Source organism: Sphaeramia orbicularis, chromosome 10 (genome assembly GCF_902148855.1).
Source record: "Sphaeramia orbicularis chromosome 10, fSphaOr1.1, whole genome shotgun sequence".
Lineage (NCBI taxonomy): Eukaryota > Metazoa > Chordata > Actinopteri > Kurtiformes > Apogonidae > Sphaeramia > Sphaeramia orbicularis.
This window is the reverse complement of record NC_043966.1, coordinates 17,767,198-17,774,342: the sequence shown is the minus strand read 5'-3', so window position 1 is coordinate 17,774,342 and position 7,145 is coordinate 17,767,198. Positions and strand designations below refer to the sequence as shown.

Sequence of the window (7,145 nt, the reverse complement as noted above, 5' to 3'; positions counted from 1 at the left end):
AGGTTCTCTAACTAAACCAGAGTCTGTCTGCACAGAACACCTCCATGTGCAGAACAGTAGGTAATCGCTAAGAAACTGACTTTAAGTTACTGGAAATGGGAAACTACCTCATTTCAAGGCTTCAACGCTTCAAGGATCACATACGGAGAAAATCTGATATAGCCCGAGGGACAGACTTAAATTCTCCAATATTTGTCATTTTAAGATCATCTCCCCCAGCTTCACAGAAACCCCAACCAGTAACACAGTCCACAGTAAATTAGAGGATGGAAGGAGGACAACAGGAGGATGTCATTAAAATACTAAAGGCCAAAGTTCAAATGATGCAAAATAAAAGGGGAATCCATGAAAAAATTCCAAACATTATAAAAACCCACTGAAGCAAAGAGAACCAAGGATGACAAGATACATGTATTGTACAAATGAGCATAATATTAACAGTTTCTTCTCAAAGGCATTAACTATACTCGGTTTTACAGATTTTTCAGTCTTAAAGTTACAAAACTTTCCTGACACAGTTAGCTAAGTGTTCCACTTAGCTTTGACAGCCTTAACCTGATTTGTCTCCACAGTTCAAGATCAACTTGTCACATCTCATTGTCTTTAAGTAAACCTTCTTTCATCAAAGGAAATCAGCTGCTTCGTATGTTCCACATGAGTAGTGGGCTACAAATCCCTAAAGCAACAGGGAGGAGGTTTTATGTTGACAATATAAGCAGCATGCAGGTGTTTTTTTTTTTTTTTAACAGATGAGTAATCAACATGAAATAGGCTACACTGTGAATATGCTAATTTGATGAAAGATAAAAGAAGACTAAACTGAGGTAAAGGTAAATTGACTTAAGTATACAAAGTTAATCTACTCTAAAAGGTAAAAGCATTTTACAATTTGCTGAACATTTGTCCATTTACACACAAGGACACTGACATGTGAACAGGAAGAACCAACGATTTAATCTGCTGTTAGCCAAGAACCCTCTCCACCTCCTAAATCACAGCTCATTGTCCTCTTTAGAGCTGTCAACATACCAACTCAGTTTATGCAGCTTCAACAACAAGATTTTAACAACTTCACTGAGAACAGATGAGCTTCAAGGTCAGATGTTTGAGTGGAGCATCTCTAAAACATCCTCTACCTTTCCACTGTCCCTTTTCTCTGAGGCCAATAAGAAATTAGATAAACTCCAAGATTGTCTGACAACACTTGAAGACTAAGATTGTTTTTTGTGATGCTAAAATATGAATTTTTAATGAACCAGTCCTCCCAATATTAATCAGATATAAACACAGCTTTTATCATTACATGGCCCTTATCTTCATATTGCGGGATTTCCTCAACCAGAAGCCCTGAGCAGCCAGATTAGCTCAGGCAGTAGAGCATGAGACTCTTAATCTCAGAGTCAGAAAAAGCAGAAGGTAGACTGATGTAAAGATTATTCTGATTATAAGGCCTTGGTGCAGCACCTAAACCAAATTAATATCAAATCTATGGAGAGACAAAAAAATGGAATAGTTGGTAATAGTTGATCCCTAACCTCTTTATTAAGTCTGGCTTTTAAGCTTTTTTGTTGTGTATTATCTGCTAGAACTTTTACAAATGTTCTACCAGTCAGAGTTGAAATATAATAATAATAATGGCCTTTTACTGAGAAATGTTCTTTGCAGTTACCCCCCCCCCCCCCCCTCCAATCCCTCCCTTCTGAACTTTAAACCAGACAGCATCTAAACCCTCTGAGGTCCTCAGGAAACTCCTGTATCATAATTATATATGTGATGAGTTAGTCTGGGGACTAAATGGGGGAACATGTGTTTTGTTTTATGATGCATGTTGGTGGTAGTGGTAATTGGTTGTCAGGCTGTATATGCGCATTTGACTATATAATCTTTATTGAAATTCAGTAGCTGGGTATATAGTTGTAATTATTATTTACTGATGTGCTTCCTTGTCCATGCACTGCAGACTGAAATTAGCTGGAACCTTAATCTGCCACAACACAAATATTGTACAATCTCTTCTCTTATGCACATTGGTCCCTGACAGAAATAAACAAAGAAAGAAGAAAGGAAATTACTTTAATATATAGCTGTAGATGCTTTGAATATATACTCATTACCTACGGCCTTAAAACAACAGGAATTCTGAAAATAAGTGGTATGAGTTGTATGTAAAGTACATTATGAAAAAGGCCTCAGGGAGGAGGAAACTTTTGAAGGGTTCATTACTTTGGTATGCCAGGGAGGAATGCTGCCGGACTGGAAGCTTTTATCAGCTGTCTGTTGTTGATCATGAAAGCAGCTTGAGGTGTGCCAGATGCGAATAAACCCGTACTATCATAAAAACCACAAAAATATCTTCTCGGAGCCAACATCTGCAATGTTTTCCAAGATATTACAAGACTTAGGTAAGACTTAAACATTTTTGCACAACACGGAAACTTAAACGGAAAGAAAGACTTTGCTGACATTGCTCTATCATGCTGTAAAGAGATTATATCTATCAAAAGGCACGAAATTATGCAAAAATGAATACTTTAGAGTCAAACAGACAACAAAAGCAACATTACACTACCTAAGTTCTGAATAAACTTAGGGAAAACCCTGAAAGTAATAAACTTGTTAAAAGTCTGGGATCTGAACCAAACACTAATCAAATGTTCATTATGGAAGCATGACACTGTACAAAGTCTGTACAGATGTTTCTTAGACATGTGAAATATATAGACAAAACATTAAGTCCTTGGTGGAGGCTGAAAAATAAAACAGCCACATTTCCTCTTTGTTTAGACTGTAAAATAGTGCTGTTGCCCTTTAGCCTACATTTACTGAGGCAGGATAAAAAGTCTGTATTTCTTGGAAAGGAGAGTTTTTGAGCGAGCAGGTAGGGAGTGGCAACTGTAGAATGCAGAAGGACATACTGAGGGAGGTTTAATATAAGTACAGAGTAGAAGGTGGTTTACGCTGCATTGCTTGGTTTTACAGATGCGACTCTTTAGTCACAGGATACTGTTTATCAATCTGCACTGTTACTGGTAATAGCCATAATACTCATCAAGCTGTTTACTGTGGTTGGGGTTAGATGGACGCCCTTAAAGGTTTTTTTACAACAGTATTTTACTTACTCATTACTGAAACCAAAACTGAATATGACACAGTGGAGTCAGAGTTAGGTGGAGTGATGACTTGCCTTGAAGGCTAAATATAGAGTTGTGATCTTTACTGTAATGGTAGGGTTTGACTGAGCCCGGGCTACTGTTTGTATGACTTCACATAGTATGACTCAGATAAATGACAGCAGACGTTCAAGACATAACTGTGAAAATGCAAGAAACAAAATGGTCAAGTTAAGATAATAACCCATACTCACAATAATCCATTATCAATACATTTGTGCTACAGGACTTTGAATCAGATTACTACAGAAAGAATTACAGAATTAAAAATGAGACTGAACAGGTATCGGTTTTGACAAGCCTCCCAGTTGCTGAATGACAAATACCTGACAAAAGACGACAAGGCTTATAAACGAAAGCAAAATGACTGCATCCTGTCTGCTTAGTCAGCTTTACTAAAACCACCCTCCTACATAGATATGTGGTTGCACATTTAGCAAAACTGAGTGAGAAATTACGTCAAGATGAATCTAATTGTCAACTAACACCTTGCTTTAATTCAAACTGGGTCTGAAACTACTCGTAGAGGTGTACTTTAACTCACTGTAATAAAGACAATACTTAATAGCAATGATTGGACATGTTAAATAAACAGCACATAGGCTGTCACTACTTGGGGTCATGTCTTCATTCTTAGCACGTTTTCATACAATGTACTAAGTTAAAAATTTTCTTGTATAATTTAAAGTTTCAAGGTTTTTATTTGCCATTTGCGCACAAAAAACAGTCCAAGGATATAGGAATTCTAACCCAAAGACAAAACACCTAATCTTAAATAGAAAGTACTTAAAAACACTGTACAAGAATAATAAAGAATAAAACCGAAAAATATAATAAATTATGAATAAGGCAACTGAGGTGTGAAAACTATAAACAACAAACTATTAACTGAAGACAAAACATTTTCACTGGGGAAAATATACGCACTATAAATATTATCAGTAGTAACAGAAAATTATGTAGGAATATTGCACTTGTCCAGAAAAATATAGCGAATATTGCACATAATATTGCATGAGAAGTGGAATGAGGTAGGGAGGAGTTATTGCACATTCTCTTCACATCTTTGTTATGCCATCAATCTCACTGTGGCAGGTAAAAAAAACATGTTTTGTATGTAATGCTATGTGTGTCTGAAGTTGTAGGTGCAGTGTTTGTATCTAAACTGAGGGCGGAATGAGTCTGATGATGCTCTGGGCTCTTTTTCCGACAACACTGTGTGTATAAAGTATTATTTTCCTGAAAATCTCTTTTCTGAAAACCCCTAAATGAATCTGTATTGAATTCTGTCATGTTGAATCTGAAATCGAATCAAATTTGGAGCTTGTGAATCAGAATTGAATTGATTAGGGTGACCCATGGTGATATCCAACCACAGTTTTAATATAAAACCTTCTACCACTAGTCATGAGGGGGATTATACTGACTGAGCTGGCTCATTTAGATAATATACTGAAGGTCAAGGATACACAGACCCACATGCTGTGTGTCTATTGGACTGCTGTTTAGGACAGTTAAAAAGGTTTAGAAGAAGAAAGGGAGCACTGCGTTTACTTTAATGTGAAAACAAAAATAAATATCTGCTCTACTACTACAACTTAAAAGGTTATCTGCAGGTTTGAGTTAGTTAATTTAAGATCTTACATTCACATAAATAACTGCCTCATAGTTGTTGCCTTGAACCAGTGTTAACTATGTTTCAATCCATCTATCAGTGCATTTCCATTTCAGCGTGAATAATGTTTCTGCTACTGATGTTCAAGCTGCTAAAGCTCATACATAAACCCCCCACTGATGAGTGACTGTTGGAGGCTCCACTCATTCCCATCTCCATTAGGATAAAATAATAAACACCAATTACACATCTTACAAATTCTTTACAAAGATTTCCAAATCAAATATAGTAATATGATTCATTGTGTCTTTGGTGTTGTTAAGACCTTTAAGTGTTACATTTAAGGATTAAGTATCTGTTTTAAGGATAATTAAGGCCTTAGTTTAGGACAAATGCAATTTAAGACTTTAAAGATCAGCAGACACCCTGTTAAAGGATCTTCCTTGGGCAGAAATGTCACAAGTCTTAATTTATGACGTACTTTTCAGAGGGATCATACAGGTCTATGCAATAATGAAAATGGCTTATTAACTACTGTAACTGCATTATTTTACAGCATTACTTTTAGGTGATGCAATAACTCATGCATTAGTATCATTAATGTTACTACAATCAGTTACTGAGTTAGTGAGTTTGTCAGTCAGTTACAGTGTCACTGTAGAGTCTGTCTGCACTGACATGTTTGAGTTTAGTCTGCATTAACTTTATTAAGTCCGTGTAATGTGCTGTTTTACTGCTACAGAGAAAACAATGATGAAAAATCACATGAAGTGCATCAACAGTGGGTGCAGTTTCTGAACTATGACATGTGGATGTGGGAAACGTTATGTTGGTGTATAAAAATGGTTTTGATTCAGTCTATGTAATCAGTAGAAATACTGCAGCTGTCACAGATATATGTACAGGAAAATGTGGACTTGGTTTACATCTACATATTGTCAACACTGTAACGTTTCAGATCCGATAACAACAAAAAGCCATCACACAGCCTCCAGAAACCAGAGGAAACTCAAGGAAGGACTAGTTACATTTTGACTGTGACTTCCCTACATTGTATTGAAGATGACAGAACTGTATTTCACATTATGGACCGTGATTCTATCACTTTAAATCATAATGTGATCTTTTTCCAGGTCATAAAAGAGTCTCTGTCAATATTTTACTATTACATATGATGTTGTGGATTCAGTTTACTGTTACTTTACAGCATATGAGTGACTCCCTTAGCGTACAGTTTCTCCTAACATAAAACTTGCATGAAGTCTGACCTGACTGTTCAGACTCTGTATGTTTCCCAGATCAGAGCTGAAAAGATCAGATTCCACATGACTTGTGGTGTTCAAACTATCAGGTAAAAAAACAGATCTGAGTCATATGAGCAAAAAGATCACATTTGGGACACTTTTACAATAAACTGATTAAAAATTACTTACATGAGTCAGGTTTCCTTTGGTTTTTAGTCAAGAAATGGCAGGAGAAGAAGTAACCCCACGAAAATGGAGAACTGAAATAAAAACATAGAGGTTGAAAATTATCCTCACATCATTGTGGTGTGGTGTCGTTTGTGTCTCAGTGTTACTTGAATAACCACAATTTGCCTTCCTGACTCCTCCTCTTAATTTCTAACATGAGCTAATATGTATTTAGTCATCAAGTCAATTTTACTTCTATAGCAAAAAAATCACAAACCACAGATTTGCTTTGAGGGGTTTCAAAATATACTTTCTGTTCTTTGATCATCAGATCAATGAAGAAAAATGCTCTATAAATAAATAAATGAATAAAAATAAGCATGTGAAAGTGAATATCAGCTTCAATAGTTGATCATGATTTGATCTAGTGATTTATTCTGAACATGCAATGAAATTTAACGTATATGTGAACAAGCAAAACACAAATAACACAAAAAATAATAAAGATAAATAAAAATAATAACACAAAATCAACAATCAAAACAATCTTAGACAGAAGAACAGCACAATAGTTTCATTTACATGCCCGAAAAGGGGTGGGAAGAAGTGCAACTCATTTAATCCCACCCCTTCTCCATAAAATATTATTAATAATATATATTTATCTTCCTCTTCCTTCTACATTACTCTTTTATATTTATATATCTATTCACACACACACACACACACACACACACACACACACACACACACACACACCTGTATAAACATTCATACATTTATACATATACACACAACATACAAGTATACATACACTCATACAAATACACATACAATCTTTTATCTATGCGTTTCTTGATCGTGCTAGCAAAACGATCAAAAAATAGTACAACTTAAGAATCTAAATGTACCAAAACTGATTTTTTTTTTAATGTCAAATAGGTGGTG

General features: G+C 35.6%; 1 protein-coding gene across 1 annotated transcript in view; it reads left to right on the top strand.

The window, feature by feature from the left end:
* The window catches only part of elp1 (elongator acetyltransferase complex subunit 1), a 32,536-nt gene that overhangs the window by 758 nt on the left and 24,633 nt on the right, over window positions 1-7,145 (top strand). The gene's annotated exons all lie outside the window — the stretch shown is intronic.